Source organism: Haematobia irritans, chromosome 1 (genome assembly GCF_050003625.1).
Source record: "Haematobia irritans isolate KBUSLIRL chromosome 1, ASM5000362v1, whole genome shotgun sequence".
NCBI classification, from domain to species: domain Eukaryota; kingdom Metazoa; phylum Arthropoda; class Insecta; order Diptera; family Muscidae; genus Haematobia; species Haematobia irritans.
Window position 1 is genome coordinate 58,627,016 of NC_134397.1, and position 16,109 is coordinate 58,643,124.

Consider the following 16,109-nt stretch of genomic DNA (forward strand, 5'->3'; position numbering starts at 1 on the left):
CCATGTTATTTTGTCGGAAATTATGTATCTGATTTCGGCAAGCATGTTATGTTCGGCGAGAAAATAACATTTATGCGACAAACACGTTACATGGTCACCATACGACAATAACATGTTGCTCTTGAAACATATTTGAGGTGATCAGCGTTACCGTTGTGCCACATTGTGCACATTTACCACATTTTTCAAGCTGTGATTCCAAACAGACACTTTACCGCCTAAGGGTATGCCAAAAATAATAATCTGAGTTATTCCCCTATTAAAAAACCCATTTCACATTTTTATATAAAAAGCGTATATAAAATATAAGAACGAAACTGTGAAGCGAAACTGCGTCAATAGGTGGCAGTCATGAGGAATTTTTCTCTAATAACATGCAGTTTTTGCCGGCACTTCTCTCAAATATCATACAGTTTGCGTCGGCGTCACCCAGTTCAGTTTTCTGCCGACTTTGCAAAATGTGAAGAAAATAGGGTTTAAAACCTACTTTGTAGTAAAAAATGTTCTTTTTTATAAATTTTTTCATTCCATTAAATTTTTTGGCAGACAATTTGAAATTATAACTGCCGATGCCTTTATAAACAATTTAGCAAAACAGTGCTTCGACCGCAACGTCGGTAATACCAAAGCTGCAGGCATTGTGCGACATCTAAACGGTTGACATTTGTTGTTTTTGTAGAAGAGACATTTTCGTCCTATTGCGTTTTTATTCTCTCTGTTTCAAACTAACGTTTCTATAGAAATACAATTTTTACAAAAGTTTCAGAGAAATAAAATTTTCTATAGAACTAAATTGTTGACAAAATTTTCTATAAAATAAAATTTTGATAAAATTTTCTATAGAATTAAAATTTTGAGAAAATTTTCTACAGAAATGAAGTTTTGAGAAAATGTTCTATAGAAATGAAATTTTGAGAAAATTTTGTATAGAAATAAAATTTTGAGAAAATTTTCTATAGAAATAAAATTTTGACAAAATTTTCTATAGAAATAAAATGATGACAAAATTTTCTACAGAAATAAAATTTTGAAAGAATTTTCTAAAGAAATAAAATATTTTGGGAAAATTTCTAGAGAAATGACGTTTTGACAAACTTTTCTATAGAAATACAATGTTCAGAAAATTTTCTATAGAAATAAAATTTTGAGAAAATTTTCTATAGAAATAAAATTTTGACAAAATTTTCTATAGAAATAAAATATTTTGGAAAAATTTTCTTTAGATGTAAGATTTTGGCAAAATTTCTAGAGAAATAACATTTTGACAAACTTTTCTATAGAAAAAAAAAATTCAGAAAATTTTCCATAGAAATAAAGTTTTGAAAAAATTTTCTATAAAAATAAAATTTTGAGAAAAATTTCTATAGAAATAAAATGTTGACAAAATTTTCTATAGAAATAAAATTTTGAGAAAATTTTCTATAGAAATAAAATGTTGACAAAATTATCTACAGAAATAAAATTTTGACAAAATTTTCTATAGAAATAAAATGTTGACAAAATTTTCTACAGAAATGAAGTTTTGAGAAAATTTACAATAGAAATAAACTTTTGACAAAATTTTCTACTGAAATAAAATCCTGAAAAAAATTTCTATAGAAATAAAATGTTGAAAGAATTTTCTAAAGAAATAAAATATTTTGGGAAAATTTCTAGAGAAATGACGTTTTGACAAACTTTTCTATAGAAATACAATGTTCAGAAAATTTTCTATAGAAATAAAATTTTGAGAAAATTTTCTATAGAAATAAAATTTTGACAAAATTTTCTATAGAAATAAAATGATGACAAAATTTTCTACAGAAATAAAATTTTGAAAGAATTTTCTAAAGAAATAAAATATTTTGGGAAAATTTCTAGAGAAATGACGTTTTGACAAACTTTTCTATAGAAATACAATGTTCAGAAAATTTTCTATAGAAATAAAATTTTGAGAAAATTTTCTATAGAAATAAAATTTTGACAAAATTTTCTATAGAAATAAAATATTTTGGAAAAATTTTCTTTAGATGTAAGATTTTGGCAAAATTTCTAGAGAAATAACATTTTGACAAACTTTTCTATAGAAAAAAAAAATTCAGAAAATTTTCCATAGAAATAAAGTTTTGAAAAAATTTTCTATAAAAATAAAATTTTGAGAAAAATTTCTATAAAAATAAAATGTTGACAAAATTTTCTATAGAAATAAAATTTTGAGAAAATTTTCTATAGAAATAAAATGTTGACAAAATTATCTACAGAAATAAAATTTTGACAAAATTTTCTATAGAAATAAAATGTTGACAAAATTTTCTACAGAAATGAAGTTTTGAGAAAATTTACAATAGAAATAAAATTTTGACAAAATTTTCTACTGAAATAAAATCCTGAAAAAAATTTCTATAGAAATAAAATTTTGATAAAATTTTCTATAGGAATAAAATTGTCAGAAAATTTTCTATAGAAATAAAATTTTGACAAAATTTTCTATAGAAATAAAATGTTCAGAAAATTTTCTATAGAAATAAAATTTTGACAAGATTTTCTATAGAAATAAAATCTTGACAAACTTTTCTATAGAAATAAAATTTTGACAAAATTTTCTATAGAAATAAAATTTTGAGAAAATTTTCTATAGAAATAAAATATTGAGAAAATGTTCCATAGAAAAATTTGACAAAATTTTCTATAGAAGTAAAGTTTTGGCAACATTTTCTATAGAAATAAAATTTTGACAAAATTTTCTATAGAAATAAAATTTTCAGAAATTTTTCAATAGAAATAAAATTTTGACAAAATTTTCTATAGAAATAAAATTTTGACAAAATTTTCTATAGAAATAAAATTTTGACAAAATTTTCTATAGAAATAAAATTTTGACAAAATTTTCTATAGAAATAAAATTTTGAAAAAATGTTCTATAGAAATAAAATGTTGACAAATATATCTGTAAAAATAAAATTTTGACAAAATTTTCTATAGGAATAAAATTTTTAGAAAAATTTCTATAGAAATAAAATTTTGAGAAAATTTTCTATAGAAATAAAATTTTGAGAAAATTTTCTATAGAAATAAAATTTTGAGAAAATTTCCTATAGAAATAAAGTTTTGACAAAATTTTCTAAAGAAATAACTTATTTTGAGAAAGTTTTCTATAGAAATAAAATTTTCAGAAAATTTTCTATAGAAATAAAATTTTGACAAAATTTTCAATAGAAATAAAATTTTGACAAAATTACTATAGAAATAAAATTTTGATAAATTTTTCTTTTAGAAATAAAGTTTTGAAAAAATTTTCTAAAGAAATAAAAAATTTTGGCAAAATTTTCTATAGAAATAAAATTTTGAAAAAAAAAATTCTAAAGAAATAAAATATTGACAAAATTTTCTATAGAAATAAAATTTTGACAAAATTTTCTACAGAAATGAAGTTTTGAGAACATTTACTATAGAAATAAAATTTTGAGAAAATTTTCTATAGAAATAAAATTTTGACAAAATTTTCTATAGAAATAAAATATTTTGGCAAAATTTTCTTTAGATGTAAGTTTTTGGCAAAATTTCTAGAGAAATAACATTTTGACAAACTTTTCTATAGAAATAAAATTTTCAGAAATTTTTCAATAGAAATAAAATTTTGACAAAATTTTCTATAGAAATAAAATTTTGACAAAATTTTCTATAGAAATAAAATTTTGACAAAATTTTCTATAGAAATAAAATTTTGAAAAAATGTTCTATAGAAATAAAATGTTGACAAATATATCTGTAAAAATAAAATTTTGACAAAATTTTCTATAGGAATAAAATTTTTAGAAAAATTTCTATAGAAATAAAATTTTGAGAAAATTTTCTATAGAAATAAAATTTTGAGAAAATTTTCTATAGAAATAAAATTTTGAGAAAATTTCCTATAGAAATAAAGTTTTGACAAAATTTTCTAAAGAAATAACTTATTTTGAGAAAGTTTTCTATAGAAATAAAATTTTCAGAAAATTTTCTATAGAAATAAAATTTTGACAAAATTTTCAATAGAAATAAAATTTTGACAAAATTACTATAGAAATAAAATTTTGATAAATTTTTCTTTTAGAAATAAAGTTTTGAAAAAATTTTCTAAAGAAATAAAATATTTTGGCAAAATTTTCTATAGAAATAAAATTTTGAAAAAAAAATTCTAAAGAAATAAAATATTGACAAAATTTTCTATAGAAATAAAATTTTGACAAAATTTTCTACAGAAATGAAGTTTTGAGAACATTTACTATAGAAATAAAATTTTGAGAAAATTTTCTATAGAAATAAAATTTTGACAAAATTTTCTATAGAAATAAAATATTTTGGCAAAATTTTCTTTAGATGTAAGTTTTTGGCAAAATTTCTAGAGAAATAACATTTTGACAAACTTTTCTATAGAAATAAAATTTTTAGAAAATTTTCTAAAGAAATAAAATATTCAGAAATTTTTCTATAGAAATAACATTTTGACAAAATTGTCAATAGAAATAAAATTTTGACAAAATTGTCTATAGAAATAAAATCCTGAAAAAAATTTCTATAGAAATAAAATTTTGACAAAATTTTCTACAGGAATAAAATTTTCAGAAAATTTTCTATAGAAATAAAATTTTCAGAAAATGTTCTATAGAAATATAATTTTGAGAAAATTTTCTATAGAAATAAAATTTTGACAAATTTTTCTATAGAAATAAAATTTTGATAATTTTTTCTAAAGAATAAAATTTACAGAAAATTTTCTATAGAAATAAAATTTGGCAAACGTTTATAGAGAAATAAACTTTTAGCAAAATTTTGATCAAAAACTTCAAAATAAAATTTTGTAAATTGATGGTGCACTGTATTTTTGTAAAAATTTAAAAATTGTACGCAATCTTGAACTATTTTGTGCCGATTGTAAATTTGTATATTTTTGTTATTTTTAATTCGTGTAACTGAAGAAGCAAAAAAAAAAAATATTAACAAAGGAAACTTTTTCATATTTCGAAAATGAATACTATAGCTTAATAGTATCCATGAACTATAATGACGTGAAATTGGCTTTAGTACCTGTTTATTTTCGAGTGTATATAACTTTGTAAAAAATGTATTTATTTTAAAGATCATCTTTGGCTGAGAATCAATACCAAAATTCGTAAAGGAAAATTAAGATTATTGGATTTAAGTATTATTTTCTTTGAGTGTAGTTTAAAAGGGGTTTCTAAATTTATTTCATAGATATTTCCAATGACGTTGAATTGACTTTAGTGTCTGTATTTTTTAAGCTTCTACAATTTGTAAGAGGAAATTTCCCAAATGTTTTCTCCATAAGGAGTTAGCATAAAGGGCCCAAAATTGAGTTATCTCTCCCAGCCAGATCTATACTAAAGGTTGTGGAAAGGTTCATTCGCCCGAACCGAAACATGTACAGTCCAGGCGTGTATAGATTTGTATCTGGAGTTTTCTTTTCAATGGCTCTATTAACCATGTTCCTTAATCTATATCTGTCCATAAAGCTCGAAAAATAACTGTATAATTAGATATCTTCTACAAAAATATTTTTATTTTAAAGAACCCGCATCTTTGGCTCAAAACAAAAATCAAAATCCTCAAGGGAAGGTTGAAATCCTTGGATCCAAATAAACTTTTTGTTTGAGTGTAGTCTTAGAGTCTTTTTTTTAAGTTATCTTCTAGTTATATCTATCAATCATCTAATTACCTTCATGCATTATTACCCATCATTGTTTATGGATTGCAAATATAATCTCAGACGATGTGTTTGCACTTTTCAATTTAGATCGAATGTTAGATAATTCTCATATGTCGTCAATCTCGTTCTCTCTGTACTAGGTAATATGATATCTTATGAAATATGAAATACATTCCATAGATACTGTCTCCATAAATAGATTGATAAAAGTACGTACTTGTTGAAAATATGAAAAAAAGAAACAAAATTGAAATATCTGAATATTAACATATTCGTATATATATATGGTATATATGTGCAAATGTGGTATTATTCATAAATATTAATATATGTATATTTAGTACGTACTTCTACATATCTTTATGGCCGAAACAAATCACGAGAGTTAATGTGGTATTATTGAACTTAATTGAAAAATAAAGGTGGACAAAAAGAAACGCGTAGATTTCGTTATTACGCCTGTGATAAGATATCAATTGTCAAGTGGGTATGGTAGGGATAGCAAAAATTCCCCAAAAAGGAACAAAAAAAAAAAGAAATTAAATCACAGATTTAGTACTGATATAAGCAGTAATAATCTATACGAGTGGATTTAATCAGCCGTTTAAAGGTTTCGCAAAAAAAAAACTCACATTTAATTTCAATACAAAGGTTGTTGGTTAGTGGATCTCAGGTCCATTAAGACATAAGTCATTGTTTTATTTCATAACTAGAAATTAATTTATTATTCCTTGCAGAGATCAATACACTATTTGACATGTGTTTAATACTTTACTATTTCAGGTTTTCGAAAATATAACTTTGATCCCAAGAGATCTCGATATTTTTATGGAGATTTCGAAACAAAGTCCATTTTTTCCCATAAGAATATATTAAGGAACTGAGAAAAGAATTTTTATATTTGCAGCTAAGCCAACGATAAAAAAAAAAAACAAGTAAGGAAAGTCTAAAGTCGGGCGGGCCGACTATAGTATACCCTGCACCACTTTGTAGATCTAAATTTTTGATACCATATCACATCTGTCAAATGTGTTGGGGCTATATATAAAAGTTTGTCCCAAATACATACATTTAAATATCACTCGATCTGGACAGAATTTGATAGACTTCTATAATCTAAATCTATAGACTCAAATTTTAAGTCGGCTAATGCACTAGGGTGGAACACAGTGTTAGTAAGAAACAAGTAAGTAAAGTAGAAAGTCGGGCGTGGCCGACTATATCATACCCTAAACTACCTTTACTGAATTAGTAATCATAAGCATTTGTGGGGTAACATTGATATAGGTCTGGGAGATAAACCGCAGTTGCATATTTAAGAAAATTAAGGGGTACATGTTTATGGGTGCTTTGTCTCAATCTGACTATAGCTCATAGTCAGTGTTGCCAGGGAAAATGTTCGGTTTACCCTACAAGGACAAAAAAAGTTCCTTACTTTCCCAAACAATTTTCCCTACAATATTTTTCGTTAAATTTAAACAAATTTTGCAAAACAAAATGGTTCTAAGTACTTTATTGTCTTAAAACATGAAAATACAACGTATATAGCTTAGAATATAAATTTGTATTGCCACCACGGTTGCCACAGTTGGTAGAATTCTACCCAAAATAGGATGTTTTTCTTGTTAAATCTCTATAAAAATAAAATTTTGGAAAAAGTTTCTATAAACAAATTTTTGTGAGAAATTTTTCTATAGAAATAAAATTTTGACTATAAATTCTATAGATATAAAATTTTGAGAAAAAATTCCATAGAAATAAAATTTTGAGAAAATTTTTTTATAGAAATAATATTTTGAAAAAAATTGCTATAGAAATACAATTTTGACAAAATTTTCAATAGAAATAAAATGTTGACAAAATTTTCTACACGAATAAAGTTTTGACAAAAATTTCTATAGAAATATTTGTTTGGTAGATTTGTGGTAATTTGTGGTAATCTTCAAATTTTATTAGATTTTATTTTGGCACGAGTGGTAAATGTTGTTAAAGATCAAGCCCTTGCCTGCTTCTAATTTCCTCCTCTAGAGCCACCAAAATGTATATTATTACAAAATTGGGTTGAGTGAAAATATCCCTACATTGTGGCCCTACGTCCCTACAAGACGCTAAATATTAGAAAAACCCTACGTATAGGGAATTTCCCCTACTTTTAGCAACACTGGCTGTAGTTGATAGTGCACCTACGGAGTTAGTATGCCGCTAATATTGAGCCCATTATTAAAAAAGAGAAAATCGTTAAATTAGTGTGGGTAATAAATCCAAATTTGTAAAAATCGAGCAATATTCTTATGTAAGAGCTACAAGTACGTATAAAATACGATCGGCCAGTACATCGAAATTTGAAATTTGAGTAACATTGGTTAATAAATAAGAGTACTATGGCCAAATTTGGGAAAATCGAGCGATGCATAGATATGGAAGCTATATCTAAATCTAAACCCATTTGCATAATATTTTGCGGGTTTGATTAATACCACAAAAGGTTACCTTGTGCAAGATTTGAGTAAGATCAGTTAAGAAATGAGGCATGTATGGTCAAACATAAAGTTATTAGGGTCGAATTTTTCAAAATCGGGAGATACATATATGGGAGCTATATCTACATCTGAACCGATTTCGATGAAATTTTGCACATATAGTTAGTACTATAGAGGACTGGATCTAGCCGACTTTGAGTAAGATCGGTTAATAAATAAGGGTTCTATAGCCAAATTTGGGAAAATCTGGCTATACATATATATGGGAGCTATATCTAAATCTGAACCGATTTCGATAATTTTTGGCACATATAGTTAGTGCTATAGAAGATTCCATTTAGCCAAATTTGAGTAAGATCGGTTGATAAAAAAGGGTTCTATGGCCTAATTTGGGAAAATCGGGCTATACATATATATGGGAGCTATATCTAAATCTGAACCGATTTCGATAATTTTTTGCACATATAGTTAGTGCTATAGAAGATTACATTTAGCCAAATTTGAGTAAGATCGGTTGATAAAAAAAGGGTTTTATGGCCAAATTTAGAAAAATCGGGCGGTACATATATATGGGAGCTATAGCTAAATCTGAACCGATTTGGATGAAATTTTACAGACTTGAAGGGCGATGAAAAAGATTACCTTTTGCCAAATTTGGTGACGATCCGTTTGAAAAAACACGCATTTGTCGAAATCGGGCGATACATATATATGGGAGCTATATCTAAATTTGATCCGATTTCCTGCAAATTCAATAGCGTTCGTTCTTGTTCCCAAAAAACTCCCTGTACAAAATTTCATCAAAATCGGTTAATAATTGCGACCGGAATCCTGTGAACAACAAATGCATGGACAGACGGACGGACGGACACCAAGCGCTAGATCGACTCAGGAGGTGATTCTGAGTCGATCGGTATATATTTTGTGGGGTCTAAAATCAATATTTCTGGTAGGCACATTTTTTGGCCGATCAAACTTATTATACCCTGACCACTATGTGGTTTAGGGTATAAAAAGGCCGATTAAATACGTATATAATTCAGTTTGACAAAATTTTGTATAGAAATAAAATGTTGACAAAATTTTCTATAGTAATAAAATGTTGACAAAATTTTCTATAGAAATAAAATTTTGACAAAACTTTCTATAGCAATAAAATTTTAACAAAATTTTCTACTGATATAAAATCTTGACAAAATTTTCTATAGAAATAAAATTTTGACAAAATTTTCTATAGAAATAAAATTTTGACAAAATTTTCTATAGAAATAAAATTTTGACAAAATTTTCTATAGAAATAAAATTTTGACAAAATTTTCTATAGAAATAAAATTTTGACAAAATTTTCTATAGAAATAAAATTTTGACAAAATTTACTATAGAAATAAAATTTTGACAAAATTTTCTATAGAAATAAAATTTTGACAAAATTTTCTATAGAAATAAAACTTTGGTAGATTATTTTTGGGGATCGCCTATATATAACTATAGACCGATATAGACCAATTTTGGCACGGTTGTATACCAGCGCGGCCATATACCAGCGCAATGTACCAAATTTCACCACGTGACAAATTTCAACAGGATCGGGTGAATTTTGCTCCTCCAAGAGCTCCGGAGGTCAAATCTGGGGATCGGTTTAAATGGGGGCTACATATAATTATGGACCGATATGGACCAATTTTGATTAAAACAATGTTTATAATCTTTACTTCAACCATTTTTATACCCTGCGCCACACTGTGGAACTGGGTATTATAAGTTAGTGTATATGTTTGTAACACCCACACGCTCACAAAAAATCGCTTCTGTAACATATACTCCCAAACATATTTTGCTTCAAGCATATACATTTTTGGGTATTGCCCAAACATTTATATGTTTGATCTCTTTCAATATATAATATGTTTGAAAGCATATTGGACTAAACAATATATGTTTGGGTAGTCTAAGTTCCAAACATTTTGTATTTTTGCATCCAAATTCAATAATGTTGTCTTCCAAAAAACAATATGTTATTATGTGAACATATAATATGTTTGGAAGCATTTTGCACCCAAAAATATTATATGCTTAAAAAAAATTCTCCCAAACAATATTGTGCTCAAAATTTTATTTATTTATTTATATATTTACAATCATAATGAATTATGAAAATAAACAGGTAATATAGGTGCTAACAACATAGGTTTTCGACCTGAATGCTCAAAATTTTGTTTCTGCCCAATTGTATATTCCCCTACATCTTTCTCACTTCCACGAGATTTTTTAGTTCTTAGCACCTTTTTCTGTAATACAAACATTGTAGAAGAAATTATTCAATTGTATGATTTTTTTTTATTTTAATTTTACCTTTTGCCGGACGGGGATTCGAACAGCGGACCACACAGTTTGTAAGGATCAAAGAAGTAGCTGATCAATTGCCCAAGGGAAAATAAAATGTTAATTTTGTAATAACAAGCAACAACCACCAACTTAATTCAATATCGCTCCCTGTTAAATAGCCCTCCAAGCTACTAAACACATATATGTTTATAGGCTATTTCTAAATTAACAAACATTTTATGTCCCAAACATAATATGTTCTAACATATTAACATATATGTCCCAAACATGTTATGCTAGTTTATGAACATTATATGCTTGCACTCAAAAATATTGTGTTTAAAAATTTGTGTTCCAAACATATAATGTTTATAGCCAAACATATGAAAAACAGTCTTTTTCATCCGTGCAGAAGGAGACGAGATAGACACATGGTGTCTTTGGCAATAATGCTCAGAGTGGGTCCCTGTGTCGATATAACCATGTCCGTCTGTCCGTCCGTCCATCCGTCCGTCTGTCTGTGAACACATTTTTGTGATCAAAGTCTAGGTCGCAATTTAAGTCCAATCGCCTTCAAATTTGGCACATGTTCCTAATTTGGGTCAGAATAGAAACCTATTGATTTTGGAAGAAATCGGTCCAGATTTAGATATAGCTCCCATATATATCTTTTGCCCGATATGCACTAATATGGACCCAGCAGCCAGAGTTTTATACCTATTTGCTTGAAATTTTGTACAAACATAACACTTAGTCGTATAGTCAAGTGTGCAAAATTTGATTGAAATCGGTTCAGATTTAGATATAGCTCCCATATATATCTATCGCCCGATATGGACTTATATGGCCCCAGAAGCCAGATTTTTTGGCGAATTTGGTTGAAATTTTGCACTAGGAGTACAATTAGTAGTATAGTCAAGTGTGCAAAATTTGATTGAAATCGGTTCAGATTTAGATATAGCTCCCATATATATCTTTCGCCCGATATGGACTAATATGGTCCTAAAAGCCAGAGTTTTGGCCCAATTTGGTTGAAATTTTGCACAGGGAGTAGATTTAGCATTGTAGCTATGCGTGCCAAATTTGGTTGAAATCGATTCAGATTTAGATATAGCTCCCATATATATCTTTCGCCCGATATGGACTAATATGGTCCTAAAAGCCAAAGTTTTGGCCCAATTTGGTTGAAATTTTGCACAGGGAGTAGATTTAGCATTGTAGCTATGCGTGCCAAATTTGGTTGAAATCGATTCAGATTTAGATATAGCTCCCATATATATCTTTCACCCGATATGCACGTATATGGACCCAGAAGCCAGAGTTTTATCCCGATTAGCTTGAAATTTTGCACTAGGAGTACAATTAGTAGTATAGTCATGTGTGCCAAATTTGATTGAAATCGGTTCAGATTGAGTATAGCTCCCATATAAATATATGTTTTTCTGATGTCGACAAAAATGGTCAAAATACCAACATTTTCTTTGTTAAATCGCCACTGCTTAGTCGAAAAGTTGTAAAAATGACTCTAATTTTCCTAAACTTCTAATACATATATATCGAGCGATAAATCATAAATAAACTTTTGCGAAGTTTCCTTAAAATTGCTTCAGATTTAAATGTTTCCCATATTTTTTTACTAAAATCGTGTTCCACCCTAGTGCATTAGCCAACTTAAATTTTGAGTCTATAGGTTTTGTAAAAGTCTATCAAATTCTGTCCAAATCGAGTGATATTTAAATGTACGTATTTGGGACAAACCTTTATATATAGCCCCGAACACAGTTGACGGATGTGATATGGTATCGAAAATTTAGATCTACAAAGTGATGCAGGGTATAATATAGTCGGACCCGCCCGACTTTAGACTTTCCTTACTTGTTTTTCTTACATTTGTGTAATTTCTTATATAAGACACTAATATAGATTAGCTGCACAGAAAAAAATTTGACGAAAATTTTTCCAATTAAAATTTTAATTGAGTTTTAAAAAATATTCAATTAAAAATTTAATTGATTAAACAAATTTTTTAATTGAAACAAAAATCCAAAACACAAAAATTAATACTATCAATTAATTTTTTAATTGGGTCCATTAAGTTTTTTAATTGACCTTCAATTAATTTTTTTAATTGATACTATCATTTCTGTGATTGAAGACATTTCAATTAAAAAATTTATGGGATCAATTAATTTCGCGATTGAACCAGAAAAAAATTTTTTTGTGTGTGGTTGTTTGAAGTATTCACAAAACAAAAATTGTCCTTACACAAGATGTTTATTGTTAGTTTTGATAACAATATCACTTGAAAAACTAAATCTAATTATATCGTTTAGATAATTTGTTTTTGACCTTGATTAAGCAAATTTTGCAAAATAAATTGTATCAAAATGTAACAATCTTCAGCAATAAGAGAACTACGGATTTTCTACTGTAAATAATAAAATATTTTTGTAAAATATAATAATATAACAATTAAGATAATTTGGAAAAGAATTATAGTAAAAACTATAATATGGCCAGTGACAATTAGTTTTGTAATGGTTATTTAACAATTATTCATTATTCACATAAATTCACAAAAACCTATTATTAGAGAAAAACGTGAGTGACATAAATCGCAAGATTTAATTAATTGACCAATTAAATGTTATCAATTTATAGTATAAATGCCAAGTAGCCAGTTTTTCTTTTTATAATAGACTTTTTCTAGTAAGATTTTAATATTTATAGTATTATTTGAGTATGGAAAGTCCTATACGCGGGAAGTTAGGAAAACGTTTTATGAACCGTGCTTACACACAAAAATTTTTTTTTCTGATTCAATCACGAAATTAACTGATCCAATTAATTTTTAATTGAAATGTCTTCAATCACAGAAATGATAGTATCAGTTAGAAAATAATTTAAGGTCAATTAAAAAGTTAATTGATCCAATTAAAAAATTAATTGATACTATTATTTTTGTGATTGATTTTTGTTTCAATTAAAAAATTTGTTGAATCAATTAAATTTTTGAATTGAATTGAATATTTAATTCGAAAATTTTTCGTGAAATTTTTTTGTGTGTAGACATTACATATCAATTGCCCTTAGAAATGTGTGAAGAACTTACGATTTTCATTTGTATAAATGTGCCTGAAAAGAAAAAGAGATAGAAAATATTTAATACAATTTTAATAATAAAACTAAATTTACTACTGCAGTGCAATTGTATTTGTTATAATTTTTTTACACCATCAACCATAGTATGGGGTGGGTATAAACATCAAAATATTGGTCTCAGACCCAATAAAGTATACATATATTTTGTGATGTGCTGACACAATATATAGACTTGAAATTTTGCTTAAAAAGGTATTATTGATTTAGGTCAGATGGTATTGCAAATGAACCATATCGAACCGCATTTAGGTATAGTCCACATATAAACCGACCCCCACATTTGGTTTCCAAAGCCACTTAGAAGAACATCGAATCGAATCCGGTTGAAATTCCAGCATTTAAATGTGAGTAAATCTTTTGTTTCTCGTTACCGTAATACTGGCAGTGATACATTCACGGTTGCCACTCGTGCCGCAAATAATCTATCAAATTTTAAAGGAAATATTACCACAAATCTACCAATTTTAAAAAATAAAATTTTTTGAAATTTTTGATAAAAATTTTATTTCTATAGAAAATTTTATTTCCATGGAAAATTTTCTCAAAAGTTTTTTCTATAGAAAATTTTTTCAAAATTTTATTTCTATTTTGTCAAAATGTTTTATCTATAGAAAATTTTATTTCTATAGACAATTTTGTCAAAATTTTATTTCTACACAAAATTTCATTTCTATATTCTCAAAATTTTATTCCTATAGAAAATTTTTTTAAATTTTTTTGTTATAGAAAATTTTGTCAAAATTTTGTTTTTATAGAAGATTTTGTAAAAATGTTATTTCTATGGAAAATTTTCTCAAAATTTTATTTCTACAAAAAATTTTATTTCTATATTCTATGTTCTCAAAATTGTATTTCTATAGAAAATTTTCGCAAAATTTTATTTAAATAGAAAATTTTGTCAAAATTTTATGTCCATAGAAAATTATGTCAATATTTTATTTCTATAGAAAATTTTGTCAAAATTTTATTTCTTTAGAAAATTTTGTTAAAATTTTATTTTTCTAGAAAATTTTTCCAAAATTTTATTTCTATAGAACATTTTCTCAAACATTTTATTTCTATAGAAAATTATGTCAAAATTTATTTCTTGAGACAATTTTGTCAAAATTTTATTTTTACACAAAATTTTATTTCTATATTCTATGTTCTCAAAATTTTATTTCTATAGAAAATTTTCTCAAAATTTTATTTCTACAAAAAAGTTTATTTCTATATTCTATGTTCTCAAAATTTTATTTCTATTTTGTCAAAATGTTATGTCCATAGAAAATCTTGCCAAAATTTTATTTCTATAGAAAATTTTCACAAAATTTTATTTCTATAGAAAATTATGTCAACATTTTATTTCTATAGAAAATTTTCTCAAAATTTTGTTTCTATAGAAGATTTTGTAAAAATTTTATTTCAATAGAAAATTTTCGCAAAATTTTATTTAAATAGAAAATTTTGTCAAAATTTTATGTCCATAGAAAATCTTGTCAAAATTTTATTTCTATAGAAAATTTTGTCAAAATTTTATTTCTATAGAAAATTTTGTCAAAATTTTATTTTCCTCTGTTGGTTAAGCTACACTTGTAGTTTAGTCAATGCATTAAGCTGAGATCAAAAACAACAATAACGATTGAAGAGAAGCCAACAATAACAAACAAAACGAATGAAGATAGAGGAAGCACGCTCAAAAACAAACCCAGCCAAATACATTCAAATCGATGATTTGAGTTTGGCAAAGGAAAAAGATATGCTGGCAAATTTGTTTAGGCAGTAGCCGACTATCAAACCCTTTTTCGGGAGGTTCAAGTGTAGTTCACTTTGGGTTGAGTGAATTACCCGAATTTATTCTGATAATTGGTTGATAGTTTTGCTGCAAGTAGAGGATGCTGATGAGGAATGTGGTAATTCCGAAACAGCTGTACATCCAACCATCTTGCAGTCTATAGGGCTTTGCCCAAATAAATTTGACAAGCATACTTTTCCTCTGTTGGTTAAGCTACACTTGTAGTTTAGTCAATGCATGGCTTTAAGCTGAGATCAAAAACAACAATAAAATTTTATTTCTATAGAAAATTTTGTCAAAATTTTATTTCTTTAGAAAATTTTGTTAAAGTTTTATTTTTATAGAAAATTTTGTCAAAATTTTATTTCTTTAGAAAATTTTCTCAAAATTTTATTTCTATGTTCTTAAAATTTTATTTCTATAGAAAATTTTCTTAAATTTTTTTATTATAGAAAATTTTGTCAAAATTTTATTTCTATAGAAGATTTTGTAAATTTTTTTTCCTATAGAAAATTTTCTTTCTATTTTGTCAAAATGTTTTATCTATAGAAAATTTTGTTAAAATGTTATTTCTATAAAAAATTTTCTCAAAATTTTATATCTATAGAAAAATTTCTCAAAGATGTATGTCCATATAAAATCTTGTCAAAATTTTGTTTCTATAGAAATTTTATTATTATAA

General features: G+C 26.0%; 1 protein-coding gene across 1 annotated transcript in view; it reads right to left on the bottom strand.

Moving 5' to 3' along the window:
- The window catches only part of LOC142221015 (uncharacterized), a 294,520-nt gene that overhangs the window by 26,393 nt on the left and 252,018 nt on the right, over positions 1-16,109 (bottom strand). The window contains exon 6 of the mRNA XM_075290497.1: positions 13,604-13,626. The gene's annotated coding sequence lies outside the window, so the exon portion shown is untranslated. The remainder of the gene's footprint in view (positions 1-13,603; positions 13,627-16,109) is intronic.